The sequence below is a fragment of the Callospermophilus lateralis genome, chromosome 3 (assembly GCF_048772815.1).
Source record: "Callospermophilus lateralis isolate mCalLat2 chromosome 3, mCalLat2.hap1, whole genome shotgun sequence".
In the NCBI taxonomy this organism is placed as follows: domain Eukaryota; kingdom Metazoa; phylum Chordata; class Mammalia; order Rodentia; family Sciuridae; genus Callospermophilus; species Callospermophilus lateralis.
Window position 1 is genome coordinate 129,808,801 of NC_135307.1, and position 23,004 is coordinate 129,831,804.

The window sequence follows — 23,004 nt, forward strand, 5'->3', positions numbered from 1 at the left end:
AGAGCAGAAATCAATGAAATCGAAACAAAAGAAACAATCGAAAAAATTGACAAAACTAAAAGTTGGTTCTTTGAAAAATTAAATAAGATTGATAGACCACTAGCCACACTAACAAAGAGAAGAAGAGAGAGAACCCAAATTACTAGCTTACGGGATGAAAAAGGCAACATCACAACAGACAATTCAGAAATACAGACGATAATTAGAAATTATTTTGAAACCCTATACTCTAATAAAATAGAAGATAGTGAAGGCATAGATAAATTCCTTGAGACATATGAACTACCCAGATTGAATCAGGAAGATATAAACAACCTAAACAGATCAATATCAAGGGAGGAAATAGAAGAAGCCATCAAAAGACTACCAACCAAGAAAAGTCCAGGACCGGATGGATATACAGCAGAGTTTTACAAAACATTTAAAGAGGAACTAATACCAATACTCCATAATCTATTTCAGGAGATAGAAAAAGAGGGAGATCTCCCAAATTCATTCTATGAGGCCAATATCACCCTGATTCCCAAACCAGAGAAGGACACCTCAAAGAAAGAAAACTACAGACCAATATCCCTAATGAATTTAGATGCAAAAATCCTCAATAAAATTCTGGCAAATCGTATACAAAAACATATCAAAAAGATTGTGCACCATGATCAAGTAGGATTCATCCCTGGGATGCAAGGCTGGTTCAATATATGGAAATCAATAAACGTTATTCACCACATCAATAGACTTAAAGATAAGAACCATATGATCATCTCGGTGGACGCAGAAAAAGCATTCGACAAAGTACAGCATCCCTTTATGTTCAAAACATTAGAAAAACTAGGGATAACAGGAACTTACCTCAAAATTATAAAAGCTATATATGCTAAGCCTCAGGCTAGCATCATTCTAAATGGAAAAAAACTGAAGGCATTCCCTCTAAAATCTGGAACAAGACAGGGATGCCCTCTCTCACCACTTCTATTCAATATAGTTCTCGAAACACTGGCCAGAGCAATTAGACAGACGAAAGAAATTAAAGGCATAAAAATAGGAAAAGAAGAACTTAAATTATCACTGTTTGCGGATGATATGATCCTATACCTAGAAGACACAAAAGGGTCTACAAAGAAACTACTAGAGCTAATAAATGAATTCAGCAAAGTGGCTGGATATAAAATCAACACGCATAAATCAAAGGCATTCCTGTATATCAGCGACAAATCTTCTGAACTGGAAATGAGGACATCTACCCCATTCACAATATCCTCAAAAAAAAAAATAAAATACTTGGGAATCAACCTAACAAAAGAGGTGAAAGATTTATACAAAGAAAACTACAGAACCCTAAAGAGAGAAATAGAAGAAGATCTCAGAAGATGGAAAAATGTACCCTGTTCATGGATAGGCAGAACTAACATCATCAAAATGGCAATATTACCAAAAGTTCTCTATAGGTTCAATGCAATGCCAATCAAAATCCCAACGGCATTTCTTGTAGAAATAGATAAAGCAATCATGAAATTCATATGGAAAAATAAAAGACCCAGAATAGCAAAAGCAATTCTAAGCAGGAAGTGTGAATCAGGAGGTGTAGCGATACCAGATTTCAAACTGTACTACAAAGCAATAGTAACAAAAACAGCATGGTACTGGTACCAAAACAGGCGGGTGGACCAATGGTATAGAATAGAGGACACAGAAACCAATCCACAAAATTACAACTATCTTATATTCGATAAAGCGGCTAAAAGCATGCAATGGAGGAAGGATAGCATCTTCAACAAATGGTGCTGGGAAAACTGGAAATCCATATGCAATAAAATGAAACTGAATCCCCTCCTCTCGCCATGCACAAAAGTTAACTCAAAATGGATCAAGGACCTTGATATCAAATCAGAGACTATGCGTCTGATAGATGAAAAGGTTGGCTCCGATCTACATATTGTGGGGTCGGGCTCCAAATTCCTTAATAGGACACCCATAGCACAAGAGTTAAAAACAAGAATCAACAAATGGGACTTACTCAAACTAAAAAGTTTTTTCTCAGCAAGAGAAACAATAAGAGAGGTAAATAGGGAGCCGACATCATGGGAACAAATTTTTACTCATCACACTTCAGATAGAGCCCTAATATCCAGAGTATACAAAGAACTCAAAAAATTAAACAATAAGAAAACAAATAACCCAATCAACAAATGGGCCAAAGACCTGAACAGACACTTCTCAGAGGAGGACATACAATCAATCAACAAGTACATGAAAAAATGCTCACCATCTCTAGCAGTCAGAGAAATGCAAATCAAAACCACCCTAAGATACCATCTCACTCCAGTAAGATTGGCAGCCATTATGAAGTCGAACAATAACAAGTGCTGGCGAGGATGTGGGGAAAAGGGTACTCTTATACATTGCTGGTGGGACTGCAAAATGGTGAGGCCAATATGGAAAGCAGTATGGAGATTCCTGGGAAAGCTGGGAATGGAACCACCATTTGACCCAGCTATTGCCCTTCTCGGACTATTCCCTGAAGACCTCAAAAGAGCGTACTACAGGGATACTGCCACATCGATGTTCATAGCAGCACAATTCACAATAGCTAGACTGTGGAACCAACCCCGATGTCCCTCAATAGATGAATGGATAAAAAAAATCTGGCATTTATACACAATGGAGTACTACGCAGCACTAAGAAATGACAAAATCATGGAATTTGCAGGGAAATGGATGGCACTAGAGCAGATTATGCTAAGTGAAGCTAGCCAATCCCTAAAAAACAAATGCCAAATGTCTTCTTTGATATAATGAGAGCAACCAAGAACAGAGCAGGGAGGAAGAGCAGGAGGAAAAGATTAACATTAAGCAGAGTCATGAAGTGGGAGGGAAAGGGAGAGAAAAGGGAAATTGCTTGGAAATGGAAGGAGACCCTCATTGTTATACAAAATTACATATAAGAGTTTGTGAGGGGAATGGGAAAAAAATAAGAAGAGAAATGAATTACAGTAGATGGGGTAGAGAGAGAAGATGGGAGGGGAGGGGAGGGGGGATAGTAGAGGATAGGAAAGGTAGCAGAATACAACAGTTACTATTATGGTATTATGTAAAAATGTGGATGTGTAACCGATGTGATTCTGAAATCTTTGTAATGTTTTGAATAAAAAAAAAATAAGTTCTCATTAATTGTCAACTATTATTATTCTTATGGTGTGAGCTGCAACTTTCAAGAATTATTTACATTCTTTTAAAGAACTTTAAAACTCATCTTAACAATAATTAATTTTACAAACAATTCTATATATAAATCATCTAAGTGCAGCCTCTCCTGATAAAGAAATGAGTTGGAACCACCAGGTATTGCATTGCATTTGGTCCTACCTTGTTCTTCAAGCTGGTGGCCTCTCTGTTGAAGGAGGAGTGTAAGTTGAGTGTCACTTGTGCAAAAATAAAAATGGGCACAGTTACGAACACACAGAGCCTTAAAATTTTGTGTCCTTTATTTCAGTAAATCTGATTTTTTTTCCCTATGAAAATGACAGTTTGAAGAAAACTACATGCAAGAGAGTTCTGTATGGCATTATTTATATTGGGAACACAGTAGAAATTAAAAAATGATGAAAAATAGAAATAGAAAATGGCAAACAGTACAAAATTCGTGTTTGTATGTTTGTATCCCTTTAAGGTCATTTTGTTGTAGAAGGGTATTTAATAACATGCAAAATGTATAATGTCAGAGTGAGTAGAATATGTATAGAATGGTCTCTTCAAGTGATATATGTATTATATGAATGTGTGTATGTATGCATATATTTACCTGTATTTATAGAAAAAAAATGTTGGTTAAAAGGTGACTCTTTTGGATCCTGAAATTACAGGTGATTTAATAAAAAAAATACAAAATTCAAATATAATAGAAGCATAGAACAATAATCTTCCCTTCTCTGTCTTGGTTTTCTTGGGACAGTCAGAGTTGGAGGAACTGGCTGTTCGTCCTGAAGAATCCCCAACTTTCTGGATCTTGCTGATGCTCCCCAGAGTATGTGTAATAAGTTTCACTGCCTCCTATATTTCTCAAAGCTTGTGCCTACCACCTACTTTAAATTATTAACTCTGATGGTAGATCTAGTTTCATCTGCACTCTAGCATTACACCCTGCACCCAACTGTTTTTTCTTGAAGCAAACATAAACATTGTATAGTTTCTGTTACAACATTTCAATGTGCACATCTAAAAGGGAAAGGATCTTAAAACACTAGTCACTCCTGCTGTTTTAATACTATCCTCAGTACTCCTTAATACCAATATTCAGTGTTTAAATTTCTCAACTGTCTCAATCACACAAACATGCATATAATTTGATTTATTCAAATCAAAATCCAAAGGACTATACACATAATGTCTTGTTGGGACATGATTTAAGCACACCACAGATTCCTAGTTCCTGTCTCTTGTTTTTCTCTGGACATTTAGAGCTGAAGGAGGTAGCTATTCACCCTACAGAGATCCCAAATGTTTGAATCTTGCTGATGCTCCCCAGAGTATGTGTAGTATGTTTCACCAACTTCTGTGTTTCTCAAAACTTGTGATTAGATCCAGAGGCTTGAAGAGATTTGGGTTTAATTTTTAGCAAGAATACTTCCATTGATGATCATGGCCTTGATCTTGTATTCCATTAGGAGTTGCAAACTGGAGATATTATTTCTTCATTCATTAGTTAAAATTCTTATAAACCAAAAAAAATTTTCCTCATCAATTATTTGATTGTCTTGGATAAAACTCTGACAATAAAATAGGATAATGCTTGTATTTTTCTCTACTTCATTCATTGTTGGAAAAAAATGAATCAATTCCCTTACATCTTTCAAAGATGACCAATAAAAAAGTATCATTATGAACACAGGAATTAAATATATTTGGCACCCTCCATCTCAGTACATTCCCCATCTAGAACCCTTTTTTCCTAATTTCCAGTTCTTTTAAGAGCCTTGAAGAGCTCACATCCTTAGATAGTTAACTAGAGTCATCCAGGAGCAAATCCTGCACTTATGGGCTCCCTGGTCTCCGTTATCTCCTCAGAAATATAGAATCTAGGCCAAGTTATCAGATTCCACAAACTTGTGCTGTTCAACAAAGACAGAGTTCACCTTTATTAACTTTTTTAAGTATCTCTGAACAAAATGGAAACTTTCAAGCTGCACATGCCCTTTCATCAGGCGTTATCTAGGGCAGTGCTGCTCAAAGCAGGGTCTGCAAACCGGAATGTCTCCATGGAGTATTTGTCACTGGTGTGCACTGTGATAAATATAGGAATTGAGCATAAGTGTTGGAATTTTTATAGCAACCTGACACAATGAGCACTTTATGTCTTTTTAGTCTGTTAAAATAAATAGTGTTTATTTCATATTTTAAAAATTCTACCTTTCTAATAAATTACTTCATTGTATTTCCCAAAATAATTGGTCAGTGGGATTGGGGAAAACCCCTATGTATTTTTTTTCCCCACAAAGTTTGAGAAGCACTGGTATAGGAAGCATTCTAATATATCCTTACGGTACTGGGAGCTGCTAATCAATTGTACGTGGTGATTTTAAACACTCATTTGGAAATCATTTCATGAGAAATCCACATATAAAGAGGGTTATGCTAGCAAATAACAGAGGAAATGTAAAAGCAATTATCCTTGCAATGTAGCACGCATTTATAGTCATTGTTAAGTACTTTTGTGTTTTAGATTGTGAACTTAAAATTGCAAAAGAGGAAAATGTCACATATGTGATGCCTGATTGTATTCATTCCACAAACCCAATTGAACCTGCTTGTTTTTATAGGCACACAGAAAATGTATGCCATTAGCATAAATTATGGATGCAGATGAAAACGTGCACTCACTCTTCTTAATAGCCCTTATAAATCTGACACACCCCTGCCTAAGTTTCCAAGGAATACACATGGTACAAACATTACCATTTTTGGTAACCAGGGTCCATTTTTGTCAGACTCCAGGAGTCAGAGCAAAGCCAAGCCATTGATTTTGCTGCTTTTGAAAGTCCTTTGTTTGGTGTGTCACCCTTGCTAATAAAATTGAAAGTACATATTAACAGGCTTGGAAGCTTGACTGGCTCCAGGAAGAATTAGAAGATGTAGCGGTACTGGCATGGAATCGTCAGACTGTCTGTGATGTGGGATTGAAAAATTCACTTTGGGCAACCATTATTTAAGTGTGTCCCCATTTCTCCGCTTAGACTATGCTCAACAACACACAGATGGTGAAGCTCAGGAAGAAGCGTGTCCATGACACATTCTTATTTCTTTGTCCACCACAGAGAGAAAAGGCATTGGGAAGATTTTACTCTGCCAAAAAATTGTTTCATAACTATCTGAAGACTAAATATATTGGCAGAACTGCAAAGTTTACAAGATCTGATAGTGAAACACACAGCACAGGACTCCTTCAGCAGGGAGATGGAGTTTCTCCTCCCCACCCAGAGCTCGGAGAGCATCTCCAAAGAGACCTGGTTCTCTCTCTGGTCTGTGCCCTGTTCTCTCCTGATTAAGATAGCATGATAACAAATTGACTTAGGTTTTGATTTTATCATGACAAATACTCAAAGAGGTGGCTTCATGATGCATTAGCCAAACAACTAAGTGGATGGTTCCTTTTCATTTCTCTTTGCAGTCCCCAACTTATGATTACTGTGCTGCCTGTAGTCGATGTACATGGGACTGAGGTGCTGTACGTCTGCACCTTATCTCATCAAATTACACAGGACCTAGAGTTTCGGGTTGACTACTTTCCTGTAGTAAATGTCAGACACTCAATTGGTCTAAAAAACTGAATTTTATTGGCTCGGTTATAGGAAATCCCCAGGGAGGGTGGTTTCAGGGAGGATGTGAACAGAGCTCCACTTATCTCTGGTTATGTTAGCACTCTCCTTCTCTGTGCAGAGGTTGGCTTCCCTTTCAAGAGAGCTGCTATAAAGTACAGGGGCCTCTTGACACTTCTATTCAACATAGAAGTCCTCACTACAGCAATTAGTCAAGAAAAGAAATAAAAGGCATCCAAAGCAGAAATGGGGAAGTCAAAGACATCTGTTTGCAAAAATGACACAATCTTACGCATAGAAAACCCTAAAGACTCCACAAAAGACTGCTGGAGTTATTAAAAAAAAAGTTTCAGGATATGAACGCATCACACAATAATAAATTGCATTTATATACAAAGAATATTTAAAAAGGAAATAAAAATAATTCCATTTATAGTAGCATCAAAAATAAATCAATAAAATAAACTGGAGGCAAAAGACCTATGTGCTAAAATCTGATGGAAGAAGTTAACGAAGACACAAGTAAATGGAAAAATACGATATTCATGATTGGAAGTCTTGATATTGTTACAATATCCATGTTATCCAAAGCAATCTATAGGTTCAGTGCTATCCTCACCAAAATAGCAATGAACACATTCAGAGAAATAGAAAAAAAAGATTTCTAAAATTCATATGGACCCACAAGAGACCTGAATCACCAAAGCAATCTTCAGAAAGAAGAACAAAGCTAGAGGCATCATACCTCCTGATCTCAAAATATATTAAGATACAGTAACCCAACAGTATATTCCTGGCATAGAAACAGACCTAGATACCAATGTAAAATGTAAATATAATAATAATAATATTAATAACAACAACAACAAAAATGGATGGCATAATGTATGAACATACCACATTATGGTACGACTATTATAATACAGTAATTGATTGAATTAGTATGACCTATAAGAACATACCATAACTGTTAAAACATAATCCAACTCAAGGCAAGTTGTAGAATATGTACAGTATGACAGAACCATGGCTTATCTTATGCATTTTTATTTCAGCAATAGGAAGCCTGGGTGAGAAGGTTACATACTAACTTCAGGGCAGACCTTACCTCTAGGGAAGGAGAAAAATGGGATGCACCTTGCAGGTTGTGAGCAGCCAGCCCCTCTTCTGGTTTGTTGAGCATTTGCTGAGCCTGGCTCAGTTGTTGAGCAGGCTTAGTATTTTCATTGCTCAGTTATTATTTTACTCTTATAATTATTTTTTTGTAAATTATTGTTTGCAAGAGGAATTTTAATGGAATAGGAGAATCAGTAGAGGTGGGCACAAGGGAACACTTATTTTTGCTCTTCTACCCTCTCCCAAGTTGTAACCTTTAAAAGCCATCACAGAATGAAATAATTAAGAGTATGGACAAAAATTGATGACAAGATAAAAAGATATGACAATATGACATAGTAAGAGAAAAAAAATGAAAGCTTAAGAAGAACAAAAATTAAAGAATTTATAAATTAATAAAGAGATTTAAAAGCCCAAAAAATGTGAATCAGGACTTTGATAGGTAAAATTAAAAGTTTAAAATATATTAATATCTAAAGGAAAAAGAAAACAATCCTAACAGATAAAACCAGTAGCTCAGAACATTGTATTTATTTATGTCAAAGTTAAACTACAAAAGGCTAGATAAGAAACATTTTAAAAAGATGAATAATTAAAGGGAAGCTTATAAAGCAAATTGACAAACCAAAAATACCAGAGCTATAAGCTCACTAGTTACTCAATGATATGAATTTGGATCCTTTTATGTGCCAGGAAAAGTATTTGCCACTAGAAATGAAAACTCAGCCATTAAAGGTCATAAAAATTATGTTCATGCTAAATTATTAAAAAGTAAGTAATAAAAAAAATTAAGGGACAAATAGACACAAATTTTAAATGGCAAAAAAGTAATGAAAAGGATTATGAAATCCTGAAAGCTTAAAAAACTAAAATGAGATGAAACAAATTAAAGTACTTTGAAGGAAATGCACTACCCCAACATTAAGAAACCATGAAGCTCCATGTAATGCTCAGTACAGACTGAGGGTTGCCTCTTGGGAGTAGTGTGGCAAGGAGCCACCTCGGAACCTTCTACCTACTGGATTTCTGACTTGTGAGGAGGGGAATAATCGTGATTCCTAACTGGGTCTCATGAGGTTCAGACAAAGTTTTGAACACTTAGCACTTTGCGACTGGCTGAGGTCAGTTCTCAACAACAGTTAACTGCCCCTAACGTAAACCAAATGCATTTTAGAAACTATAGGTTGGAAGAAAGGAAAGACCAAGTTGGACCCACTGAGGTAGCCAAGCCTTATTTTTCCTGCTCAGCCAGGCCCCAGGCTGAGCTGCCTTTGCAGTGACCAGATGACGTTTCTAGGGACAAAGAGTTGACACAGAGAGAATCATAACCTCTCACTTCCTGCTTCTGCCTTTGACTGTTTCCAGATTTGGGCCTCTTGTGTCTACCTCAGGTTCTGAGAAACTCAGCAGTGGCAGTGAGAATCTTCTAGAAGGCAGCCTTCTTACTGGGACTGGTGCCCTTGTCCCCAACACCCCCATAATGGCATAATTGGCCCAGTTTAGATTCCCAGTTTCCCCATCCCCAAACACCCTAGGAATCTCTCTGGTTTCTTTTTGGGCCTGTTCTTGTCAGGGTGTGGGAAAGAATACTGGAATGCCAACCTTTGCATGGTGCTGTGAGGTCAAACCACTGTGGGGTTTTAGTCACTCACACTAGCATTGAAACTGCTCCCCTGGGAGTTTTGCTCACAATGTGACTGTGAGTTTGACTACCTAGACAAGTTGACTAGCCACACTGTAAAAATATTACTTATAACAGTCACTTTAGACAAATGAAAACAATAAGTCTGAGACACCTCCCCCCTCCCATTTTATTTTCGGCTTCACCATTGCATTGGAAAAGAATAGAAACTTTATTTTAGGATGTGGATAATTCTAGATGATTTACACACTGGCATTTGTATATTGCATGGAAATGTGTTAACAGTGAAAAGAAAGAGAGAGAGAGCGAGAGCATATTGGCAAAGATCTGCATCAAATCTCAGAGAACAACTTTCAGGGATTGCTAAGTTGGAAAGTAATATCTTAAGTGATCGTACAGTCAGGAATATTGGCAACGTGAAAAGTGTTCCATTTTATCCTCCAGCGGGAGCAGAATTTGCAAGCAAATTTGGCAGAGGAAAAGATCCTAAAATGCATTCTTAACTCTCTACAATTTCTTTCATGTAAAGTGCCAATAAAAAAAAAATTAAAGAGTTGAAGAGGGTACAAAAGGGACAAAATCCAGTTTGCTGTCTACTTGTAGCACTGGAGAAAATTAAGAAGGCAGCTGTATGCATTGGATTTATTCAAAAGGATATGTGTTTTCTTTCCTCCTCCTTCTCCTCCTTTTTCTTCCTCTCCCTCTTCATCTTTTCCCTTTCCCACTCTCCTTCTTTTTCCCCTTTCTTTGGTCAATGTCAGCATTCTGTAGAGAGAGTCATTGCGCCACTCATATAGTGAAACTATGCAGACGTTAGCATGACACAGGGGCAAGGAGACATATAGTTGGATTTCAAAACAAGGAATTTAGCCTATGTGGGTAAAGCCTCTTCCTTCCAAATTTCTGTTCAAATGACCAAAGAAATGTGAAAATAGGAGGGAAAAATAAGCACAAGTACTTAAAAAGGGAAAACATCATCTGTACGTAGAATCTTCAGGGGAATTCTACAGGCTATACACAGCTAGGAGGAGATTGAGGGATGTACCAACCACCAAGCAGAGGATCCTTGCTCTTATTTCATTTTGCAAAGGCCGCAGACAGCACATTGAGAGTAGCCATCTGAGACTTCCAGGAGGAACATTCACTCCCACTTTTTGTCTTGGATGAGTTCTTGAAATCAAGCTTTGAGGCTCTCCCTTCCACACGACCCCCAGTCTCATCCAACTTGGTGACAAGAATCATGGCCTTTGGTGGATATATAAGTGCCTTGGGTGGTACCAGAGTTCTTAATGGGTACAGTGCAGAAGGATATCCTTCTTACTGTATAACCAGTGGGTAAAGTGTTGGCTGTTCTCAGGCATCTTTTGGAAAGATGATGGACATCACTCCTGGATTCACACAGTGGATGGGGATCCTTGCTCAAGTGGAGACCAGACAACTTGTAAACATGACAATTCCTGTTGTTAGAGTGGATCCTTGTCCCAGACTCTGCTCTCTCTTCTCTTGGTCTTGGCTACTCCCATCTGTTAAGCCCAGGTGAGTGAGTGAGTGTGAGTGCGTGCATCTGTGTGAGTGTTTGTAGGGTAAAGATAGGAAGGGAGCTTTGCCTTCTGCTCTTGTTTTTTTTTTTTTTTCTTTCCTTTCTCAAGTATGTTTACCTTTCATTCTTTCCCTCTTCTCTCAGGACCTATCTTTTGACACTCAAAGCCAGAGAGCAGCTACAGTTTTCTTTTCTTTCAAATGTCATATCTCTTTGAGAAATGAGCTGAGGATACTCCAGATCTTGAACAAAAAGGGTTGGGAGTGAAACACAAAGATGGAGTAAACATTGGCAGGACAGGGACATACCTACAAATACTGACAAAATACCATTTCATCATGCACACAATTCCCTTCTGTCTTCTTCACTGGCATTCCTCCTTGATGGTTGGTTGAATGCCCTAGGCTATAATTTTCACCATGTGCCAATTAAAAATTATTGGTATTAACCAAAAAAGCACAGAGACCAGCAGGGTTGTCTCACCCTCTCCTCCTGCCTCCTTTTGCTCTTGTGCACACTTGTCTGTTATCTAGGGCAGGAAAGACAATCCAGGCTAGTGGAAGTGGGTTGGGAGTCTCTGACACAAGCCAGAGTCTCTGACACAAACCACATTATTAGATTCTATTTTAGTCAGCCTTTTCATCACTGTGACCAAAAACCCTAACAATAACAAATTCAGGGAGGAAATGTTGATTTTGGCTCATCATTTCAGATCTTCAGTCCGTAGTCAGCCAACGCCATAGCGCTGGGCCCAAGGTGAGGCAGAACAACATGGTGGAAATGTGTGGCAGAGAAAAGCGACTCAGAATATGGCAACTGTGAAGCAAGGAGAAAGAGCTCCTCTCACAACGGACAAAATAAAAACCTCAAAGGCACACCTGCAGTGATGTTCTTCCTCCAGCCACACCCTAACTACCTTCACAGTGACCACCCAGTTAATCCATACCGGTGAATTCATACACTGACTAGGTTAAAGTTCTTATAATCTCATTATTGACCTCTGAACCTTTTTATATGTCTCACCCATGAGCTTTCAGAAGACATCTCAATCCTAAACCATAACAGATTCTTTGGCATTCTGATAGCACAGAAGCATAGCCAGAATTCATTGGTCCAAAGAAGCGTACGGTACATGCCCCTCCAACTGAAGGTGAATAAAGTAGGAAAAATAAAGTCAGCCATTAGCTGCAGGACAAAGGGACAACCATAAGTTTATCATTACTACACAGCTGGGAATCCCAGCTTAGCATGGATCAATATTAGGAAATTGATGTTAAAAAAAGTAGGATGACCCAACACAGTGGTTCTTAAGCAGGGATGACTTGATGTTCAGTAGGTATTTGGAGATAATTTTGGTTTTCACAACTTGGGGGATGCTAGAGGAATCTAGTGGTGAGAGGTCAGTGATATTGTAAAACATCCTAAACTGTACAGAATAACCACCCTTCACCTGCAATAAATTGTCTGACTTAAAATGCTGCTAGTCCAAGTTTGAGAAACTCTGGTCTAACAGAACTATAGTTATTCATCCTTTTCTGTTGAGGCCAACACAGTTTCTCTCTTGAGGAGCTCCCGACACTTGTCTGGTTGTAAGGTCAGGTGCCTTCTTATGTGTCATTGTGCGCGCAGGCTCATCCATGCCTTGGCATCCTGCCCTTGCTCTCCCTCATCTCTCATATCTTTGCATGGTCAGTTGCCTTGATCCTTCTGGTCTCTGTGAAATGCCATGTGTTCAGAGAAGCTCTTTTTGACAGCCCAATCTAAAGCAGAACCTCTTCCCCTGGTGCATTCTCTAAGACCTTCCCTCACTTCTTCATGACCCATCTCTCACTGTTGGCCTCTAGAATGTCAGCTCTCTGAGAGAAGGACCATGCAGTGTTGTCCATCACTCACCCAGAAGAGCACCTGGCACGGCAGAACAAAAACCCATTGGTTAATGACTTCTCTCGAGTGTTTTCTTGGAATGAGAGCTGGAACCATTGCCATGATTAAATAGGACCTTAGCAGAGCAAAGATCAAGGAATTTGTATATTAACTTATAATATAGTGAGTCCATGTAGGAGTATTACCATAATTTAAAAATATGTGATCAAATATGCCTATCATTTTTATCACTCCGGATTTCTTGTCTTGGTTAGAAAGATCTCTCATAGTTTTCCTAACTAAGTTATTTATTTTAAATCATTATTTTTTCAATATAAACTGTAAGTTTATTTTATTACTCCAAATGGAAGGGATTCTATATGGAGCTTTATTAAATTCATAGGGTAATTAATTTGATATTAATCCATTGAACTTAGAACATAACCATGTTCCTCCTCATGGTCTCCAGGATGCTGTGAGACCTGCCTTTGCATATCCCTTCACTCCATTTCCCGTCTTTCTCCTATTCCTGCTGGGCTCCCTCTATTCCCCACTGGGCTTCATGGATTGTCTCAGAGGCCTGACACTCTCCACCACTCAGCTTTTTACTCCCTTTCCCCAGAACCTTTGTCCATCACCCACAACCCTCATCATTCATGCTTCAGGTGACATCATAGCAGGAAGGAGCTCCTTCCCTTTGCACTATAGGACACACTTCCACCCCAAAGAAGCCACTCTGCCAGCTCACCTTTGGCTAACTTTTTTTTTTTTTTTACCACTTGTTATGATCTGAAATCATTCTTTGTGTCATATCTTTATTTATCTCTCCTATTTCTTTCAAAAAAATATAAATATCAAGCAAATACCTTCTTTTACCCCATGAGTAGTGTGGCCCCAGCACTCAAAAAACCTAGACCATGCAGGAACCCAAATATTTGCTATAAGAATGAATGAGCAAATGAAGGCAGGAGTGGAATCTTGGCAATTAAATCTCTATTTTTAAATTTGAAATGGTATTCAGAAGACATGGATGTCTGAAGAGGAAATGTGCTTTCTCCATCGTTGTCTCCCCATCCCACCATATTGATATTATGTGTCATTGTCACCATGTTGATATTATAGTAAAACTAGTTAGCCTGGTGTCAGTGATCCGTAGGCTGTTTGCAGATTCTTAAATCTACATCGTCCAATACAGTATCGACTCTCCTCATGTGGCTATTGAGCACTTGAAATGTAGTTAGTAGGACTGAAGAACTAGATTTAAAATTTTATTTTATTTTAATTTAAATAGCTACATGTGACTAATGTCTATTATACAGCACAACTCAGGTTTAAAATTTTTATGCTAAGTTAATATTGATGTTCTTCAATTTCATTTTTATGTAACAATATACATTGCAATGCTATATTCTCAACCTTAATCCCCTATCTCTCTTTTTTTGCTTCTAAAATTTATTAAAATGTAAAGATCTTGATTACATAGAATGGATTTTTAAAGTATGGACCATAATAAGGTCTACAACCTAACATCACTATGTAAATTAATTAGAATCATGTTCATAAGTTATTAATCTAACATTTTATAAAGGTGCATATAATATCTTTGACACATACACACGCACACTCATGCACACACATGCATACTTACCCCCACATAAAAACAACATCATATATAAAATTGGGAACCAATATTAAGTAATAATAGTAATAGAAAATATTTGTAACTTTCAAAAGTGTATACCAGAGCAATTAATTCAACATATAGCTTGTATGTCTCTAGGAGTGAGGAATTGTCACCAGAAATAAGGAAAAAAGGAAAATCAGAGAGTGTCCTTGAATAGGTCAGTGATAACAGCATGTCATTAACTGTGGAATCTGATTAATTCAATTTTCTGTTTCTTGCATTGACATACATCCTTGTTATGGATTGAAATGTAGTCCCTAAAATGTATATGCTGAAACCCAATGTGACTCTCTCTGGACCTAGGGTCTACGGAGGCAGTTAAGCTTAAAATAGGTCATGAAGATACGTGCCTAATCCAACTGTACTGCAGTCTTAGAAGAAGAGGAAGAGGGAGATCTCTTTCCACATGCACTCATGGAGGAGAAGACTCATGAGCACACAGCAAGAAGGCAGCCATCTGCAAGCCAGGAAGACACCCCTCACCAGAGCCCAGCCATGCTTGGACTCTCATCTCAGACTTCCAGCCTTCAGAAATCTGAGAAGTAAATTTCTGTTGTTTAAACCATCTATCTATGCTAAGTTTTCTCCCCCCTGTGGTGACCTAAACTAAGACAATCAAATCACATTATTCCTTGAAAAATGTGACATTTTCAAAAGTTTCCATTATTTGATAAATGGTACATGAATAGTTAACTAACTATTTTTGTGAAAAAAAGAAAGTTTGCTTTTCATATCTTCATAGTACATTCTAGGTGGATTCAAGATTTAAACGTTAAACAAGGAATAAAGAGGAGTTTTAGATAAAGTATTACCATGTAGCATTCATAGTTCATTGAAAGCAAAGAAAACATGATGAAGTAGGTTTCATTGTTTTATTATATGAAGATAGGAACATTTAAACATGATGCAATACATGAATATTTGGGTCAGATGAATAGTAGTATGGCTAACCTGAGGAATGCTATCCCTCACCCAAATTTTTTGATAAATTTAATATTAATTTTAGTTAAAAGTTCTTGATAAAATAGGAATGGAAAGGATATTCTATTATAAACATAAATAATGTCTATTTCAAATAAATCAGTCTCACACTTAATGTGAAATACACAAAGAATCACCAGGAACAAGTGCTAAGTGCAGTGGCACAGGAGGCTGAGGCAGGAGGATCACAAGTTCAAAACCAGTCTCAGCAACTTAGCAAGGCCCTAAGCAACTTAGCAAGATTCTGTCTCAAAATAAAAAAACAAACAAAAACAAAGGGCTTGGATGTGACTCAGTGATTAAGTGCCCCTTAGTTCAAACCCTGATTACCCCCCCCAATTTTAACAAGTAATAAATACCTCTAGTTACTACTATTACTTGATCAAGGCTTTACAATGTTAGTTCCTTGTGATCAGACAAGGGAAATGAATGAGATGAAATGTTTAATTAATGGGAAATTGCATTTTGTAGATGGTGTCACATTTGAATAGAAAACAACATTAATTAATACAAAATTAGTCAGTAAAGGGAAAGTAATAAAACAAATAGGAAGTAATGAATAAAGGAATCTATTTGTTGTATGCTAGCACTCTGCAGTTGCAAGTATAATGAAAGAATTATTTCATCCATAATAAAGTCTTATAGTCACACTCATGTAAAATAGGAAGGACTTACATGGAAAAAAAAGACAAACACTAACTACAGCATGTGAAAGAAGTCAGAATAAATAGAAAATTTGCCCGAGAAGATAATATAATATTCGAAATTCACCATTAATAAATCTATACCTAAATATAATTTTTAAAAAATATTTATTTTTTGTAGTTGTAGTTGGACACAATAACTTTATTTTATTTATTTATATGTGTTGCTGAGGATCAAACCCAGGGTCTCGCAGGTGTGAGGCGAGTGCTCTACCGCTAAGCCATAACCCTAGCCCCCAAATATAATTTTTTAATGTTTAAATGAACTGCTTTCGAAATTGAAAATAAAAAAAAACTTAATCTCAAAGAAAAATGAAAACATTCCAAAAGGAGATAATGCCAAGGGTTTTAAAAATATAAATTTATAGTCATTTAACCAGTATGAAACTAGCATGGAAGTAGACACAATTAAAATCTCAGAAAATAGACAAGTTAATATGCGAACTTAGCAGATGGTAAAGGTATGATTTCAAATTCCTGAGGAAGAGGGAAGATTTCTTGGTAAATATTATTCAATCAATTGAATCAATGAATCAATGATATTTGGTTAAGCATTTTTTTTTGTGTGTGTGTATGTGTAGGGGGAAAGAATATAGAACTCTAGCTCTCTTGTTAAATCAAATTAGATACCAAATGTATCTAAGATTTAATTTTCAAAAATAAAACTATGAAAGTAGTAGATGAAAATACAGGATAGTTAGGGAAAATTCTTTCTACAAATGACCCCAAAAGCAGAAGTAACAATGGACAAAGAATTTAAAGAGAAGTTTTTCAAAAGATGAATTACAAATAAACATATAAATATCTAACCTGAACAAAAATGAAAACTAAGATATCAATAATAATATTTTCCCACATCAAATTGAAAATAATTTGAATGCCCTTGTATCACTAAGAGAAGTGGATAAGCTTAATGATTCCCAGAGGAATTGCTAATAGTTGTGCGTTATCTTAAACAGTTTCTCAGTGTATCTCAAAAACTTTAACTTGTGCATTTTCTTTGATCTACCCACCCACTTATTTTTTTCAGTACTGGGGATTGAACCTAGGATTCAACATTTATTCTATGGTATTAATACTACCTGCTCCAAACAGAGCCAATTAATCCTAATTTTATGGATTATTAACTCAAATATTAACTCCACTGAGTGGCTTTCCCTGAGGACCTGCGGCAAAACTACCACCCAGCCAAGGACATTCCCTGTCCCAATCCCAACATGATGAAATTTTGCCATTTGGCTTCTTCATGGTACTTATCAATATGTAGAGTCATATAATTTCATTAACTTGATATTTATATCACTTGCTAATCCACTTTTAATGGCGGCTCCATCAGAGCCAGGATTAAACATCTCGCTGTTATTATGTCCTCAGTGGTAAGATCCAGTACAGAGTAGAGATTGAGTCAAGATTTGGTCAATAGAGTATGCTTTCTTATATCAATTTTTGTAATATAACAGGAGACACAGGATTTGGCCCTTGGCCTGGGTCTGCAGTTGTTAATCTCTACTCTGCATTGTAAATACTTTTTCATTTTGTTGTTTGCCAATTAATTTGTGCTTTTTATGTATGGACTTTTTCAGTTTTTGTATAGTTATTGGTATTAAACTTTTTCTTTAGTTTTGCCTTATTTCGAATTTTTCTTAAAATGTCTCTCCCCATCACAAATAATATAATTATTCTTTAAATTATTAAATGTATCCAAACATATTGAATCATCATTTTTGGCCTCTGTTCTACTCTCTGTGACACAAATTCCATGTGTAAAATTGTATCCTATGAAAGCAACTGTACCTGTGCACAAGGTTGTCCATCACAAGGAGTATTATAACAGGTATTTTCAGTAGTAACTTAGTATCTAATAATTGAGAATTAGAAGTGTCATCAATAAAAACAAATTGTATCAAATACTAAAAATGATTTTAAATTAAATATCGACCCAGAAATGTGTCCACAATATATTAAGCAAAAAACAAACAAAAAAAGCAAATATAAAATAGTACTTCCACTATTACTTTTTAAAAACAGTAATAGTGTTTTTAAAAACAGTAATAGTGAAATCTGAAAATGCCAGATTTAAAATAAAGAAACAAGCACTTCCCCCCCCCCCCTAAAGTGTGATGTGTCTTACAGGAAAGTCAGAGGGTGGCTTTGACTCCAGTAGCCACATGAGAATGGGACTGTGTTGGAACAAGCACATGCTGGAGTTGACCTTTGCCCTGCCCGTCTATGATAATCTCAGATTTCCAGATTTGCAACAAGAAAAGGGAGAAATCTCCAATTCAAAAAGGTAAAAAGAAGAAAAAACAAGAAAATGGTGAGACCAAACAAAATGGTAGAAATGAATGTAAACGTTCCAGCAAATGCACCAAACTCACCCATAACTTAAAAAAGGTTGCTAGCCTTGGTAAAAGAAATCCCTTCCAACTTTGCAGTCTGTAAAAGACACATCTAAATCATAACAGGTTATGAAAGGTTGAAAATCAAGGAAAAAAAATACATACCACGTAAATACTCAACAAAACCAAACGGATGTAATTATATTAATATCAAACAAAACAGATGTCAAAGCAAAAGCCTTATTCATTGAGGCCTTGTGTTGTGGTTAAGTAAGGTTCAAATTGGAAATGGAGTGTAGACTCCCATTTCAGCTATGAGTGGAACAAGGCAGTGTAGTCACCCTCTGTCCCACTGCCCCCGGGTTAGAATGTTTTCCTCAGAGTAGGGGAGAGCCCTGGGAGAGGCCTTAGGAGAACTGGAGAACACAGGTTCATCTGTATGAGGTAGGGTAGTTAATGCAGGATTGAACAAATTCAGAAGCAAGAATCTGATTCATATCCTCAGGTAAGGCCCTAACTTCTCTGAACACCTATTTTCAGTCTGCAAAAGGAAAAGATCAATGTCTTCCCTGTATTAATCCACTTTGCATTATTATAATAAAATGCCTGAGGCTGGGTGGCTTTATAAAGAAAAGAGGTTTACTTAGTTCAGTTATGGAAGAACAAAGCTCTGTATTACGTGATGGCCTTCTTGCTGACAAAATCTCCAGGTGACACAGGGCATCTTATAAGAGACGGGAGTGTGTTTGTGTGTGTGTTTTCCCTGGTCTCTCTCCCTTCTAATAAAGCCAGCAGTATCCAATCAAGGTGAACAAAGTCCACCCTGATAACCCTCGTCTCCTCCCAAATTCCCTAACTCTAAGCATTCTAATCAGATTGTTTCCACACCTCTTAACACTTCACAAAGGGAATGGATTTGAACCATTGTGGGACACACTCAGACCATAACCTCCAAAGACCTCCCAGGTCCACTGTGGGCATCAGGAGGCACGGACCTGGGTGGAAGGCACCCTGGAGGAAATGGGGTCAGACAGGCCTGGCTGGAATCTCAGGAGTCCCACACATTGATTACCTGGGTTTGGCCAGTTCTAGCATAAGCATTGATTCTGTGCCCTGTAAAATGGGGTTAATTCCTTGGTGGTCGGTGGTGAGGCTTGAGATAACCTTTGTAAAAACTGATTGTCTCATTGGAAATAAAACACAAAAGAGAGTCACATTGTTAATATGTGAAAGTGCTTTTCGAGCAGTAACATGCTTATCAAACCAGAGGAAATAACAATGGCTTGATTAATAATAATAACAGTGATTATCACTGCTAACCCTGTGGCTCAGTTTTCCTACAGGTACGGAGGAGCACTATTCATAGGACTATTGAATTAAAATTAATTGAATCCAGACTTTTCACTTTCCTACATTAATTTATTGAGTAATTTTTTAATAATAGAGGGAAAGCCTAGGTTTGATTAGTTGTGGGTAGTAAAGAGAAAAGAACAAGGTGCTAATGAAATTAGGGGGTGAGGTTTGGAATGAGCACTTCCCTTGCTATGAAGCTTCGGGTTTGTGATCTGAGTTCTGTGAATCCAGGGAAGGCAAACCCAGACAAATGTGTAGTTCCTGTGTGGCTGAAGGCCCATGAAACCCGCACCATTAGGAAAATGGGAGAGAGACCGAAGATAATCTGAGGGCAAATTAGCTTTCTGCTTCTCTGTTTTCCTTTAAAGTCTGGCCCCTAGCACAGCTAAATAGGGACTGCAACTAGCTCCATGGACTATTGGGTGCCCACAGCTTCAGGGAGGAGATAAGGGGGGAAAAGGTTTTCCTTCTATTCTTTTTTCTTTCAACATGAAGGAAATCAACAAAAAAGGCAAAAGAGATACATTGGTAAAGTTAGTATTGACTTTCTTTTTTTTTTTTTTTTGCTTCAGGTGACAGTAAAGAATCCTCAAAGTTTAGATACTATTATTTAAATAGTGGTTTTCACAAATTTAATGTTTTCAGTATCATACGTTTTTCTTTTTCTTGCTATAATTTTCTCTTTGAAAATTGTTCGATGGTTTTTGTAAAGGTGGTTAGTTACTATTTTAAAATTAAGATAAGGAGTAAAACAATAAACCCACTAAAGGAATTGGCACCTAATATATTTATCATAAGCAAAACAAACAAAACCCAAGAATACTCCAAAAGTCTAATCTGAATACAGCAAAACCAAGGGCAGTGGCCTTTTTAGGGTGATTTTTTTTTTGTTTCCTCCAGAAAAATGTGTATTTTTTCTCAGAACAACATGCTCATTAGTTGTGACCAGCGTGGAAAATGAGTTTTCTGGGTCAGTCCTAAATTTGTCATTTAGTGTGCAACTTTTGGACAGTCACTTTTACTATCTGGCCTCAGTTTCCTCAACTTGAACATGAGAGAGGATGGACAAGAACCATCCCTACATCTATGAAGCTGTGAGGTTTAGATTTTGCAGTGCATTACTATAAACCCCCACCAGGGGACAGCATTTGCATAGCCAAATGTAAACTCCAGAAACGAGGTCTGGGTGTGCACAACGGCTAACAGCCCCTCTCACTCCATCTCTGCTAGAGGACAACAATGCGAGCAGGTGGAGAACACAGCCCTGGAATGATATGCTGGGATCTCTGCACCCACCCACAGCTTCACTAGGGGGTAACAACCACCCCATACAAGCCCACAGCTTTCTGTTTATGGTCTGATGTCTTTGGAGAGGTATTCTGTGTGTTTTTTTTTTTTTTTTTTCATTTGCTAATAATTTTTTTCCTTTCTTGTCCCTTAAATATGAAAAGAGACATCTGTACTGCTTATCCCTCCAAGCTTGAGAGGTTGTCCACGTTGAGTTTTCAAAAAGATATCTGAAAGAGTACTGGGACAAAAACGATGGAACATTTGACAAGCCCGGCTACAGGAAGCCTTCCTGGACCCAGTGCTGTTAAAGTGGGTGGTTCTAGAATCCCAGGGCACACAGAGGACCAAGTCCAACCCAAGCCTCCAGGGTAGACTAGGGATCTTGAGATTGTTGAGATCTGGAGAAGTATGGCTATGGTGGTAGCAAATGGGAAAAAGTTAGAGCAGACTTTGAGATTGAGTTCACTGAACTCTCCGTAACCCAAACCTCTCACTGCTTCCCACCAAAGATATCACTAAGGCTACTGAGAAGATGTCAGACGCCTTCTTGGCTTTGCGTCCCTCGTAGGGCTCCTGATGACTGAGGCATCCATTGGGGCAAGTCATTAAATATTATCGGTCCCCTGGCACTAGAAGGGGTTGCTGTAGAGTATGGAGATCCATGAGACCGGCTTCTGTCCTCAAGGGGTTTTCAGGAAAAGGATAAATCCAGAATACAAATACTGTCATCCCTCAGTATCCATGAATGATTGGTACCAGACCCCTGCAGATACGAAAATCCGTGGATGTGTAACACCCTTATATAAAATTGGGCACAATATTTGCATAAGACTTATGCACATCCTCCCACATACTTTATATTTCTATAATATCTAATGTAGTGTAAATGTTATGTCAGTTGTTATACTATATTTTTAGGGAATAGCAACAAAGAAAAAAAAAGTCTGCATGTGTTCCACACTGATGCAGGCTTTTGTTCAGAATATTTTCAATATGGAAACACTGAATCCACAGATGCAGATCCCAGAGACACCAAGAGCTGGCTGAATGGTTAAATAAAGAGTAGGTTGGGAATCTCAGGAGAGAACTAATCAGGGACTGTGGGAAAGGACTAGCGATGGTGGAGGAAAAATCCCACGGACATTCCTTGACCAGGGGGCCGGAAAGAGAAGATTTTGGTGGAGCTGAAGACAGAGCAGTGACAGGTGACAGGAGAAGAATTCAACATACTGGCCTAATCTGAGTAGGACATATTTGGGAAAATAAATGAGTAGTCACTGAAAGATGATGGGAAAGAAGGGAAAGAAATGTTCCTGGACCCTGAAGCAATGTCAGGACGGTCCACAGCTTTACTCGGCTCACCATTGCCTGGGTTTCCAGTGAAAGCACATGGCAGACAGGCATTCTCCTGTGCTCCCTGTGGACTTGTAGGTCATTGCAGCCTTCCTTCTGGGTAGTTTGACACTAGGCGCCAAAATTAAAAACCATGTGTACACCTATCAGCTCACACTCCCTCTTCAAGAAATTTCTGCTAAGCAGATAAACACACAAATACAGGAAGACTATATGAAAATACAATCTTCATAGAATTATTCTTAATAGTCAAAAAATAGAAATTATCTATGTACCTTTTAAAACAGAACTCAAATAAAGAAATATCCAGCCATAGGAACCACTTAATAA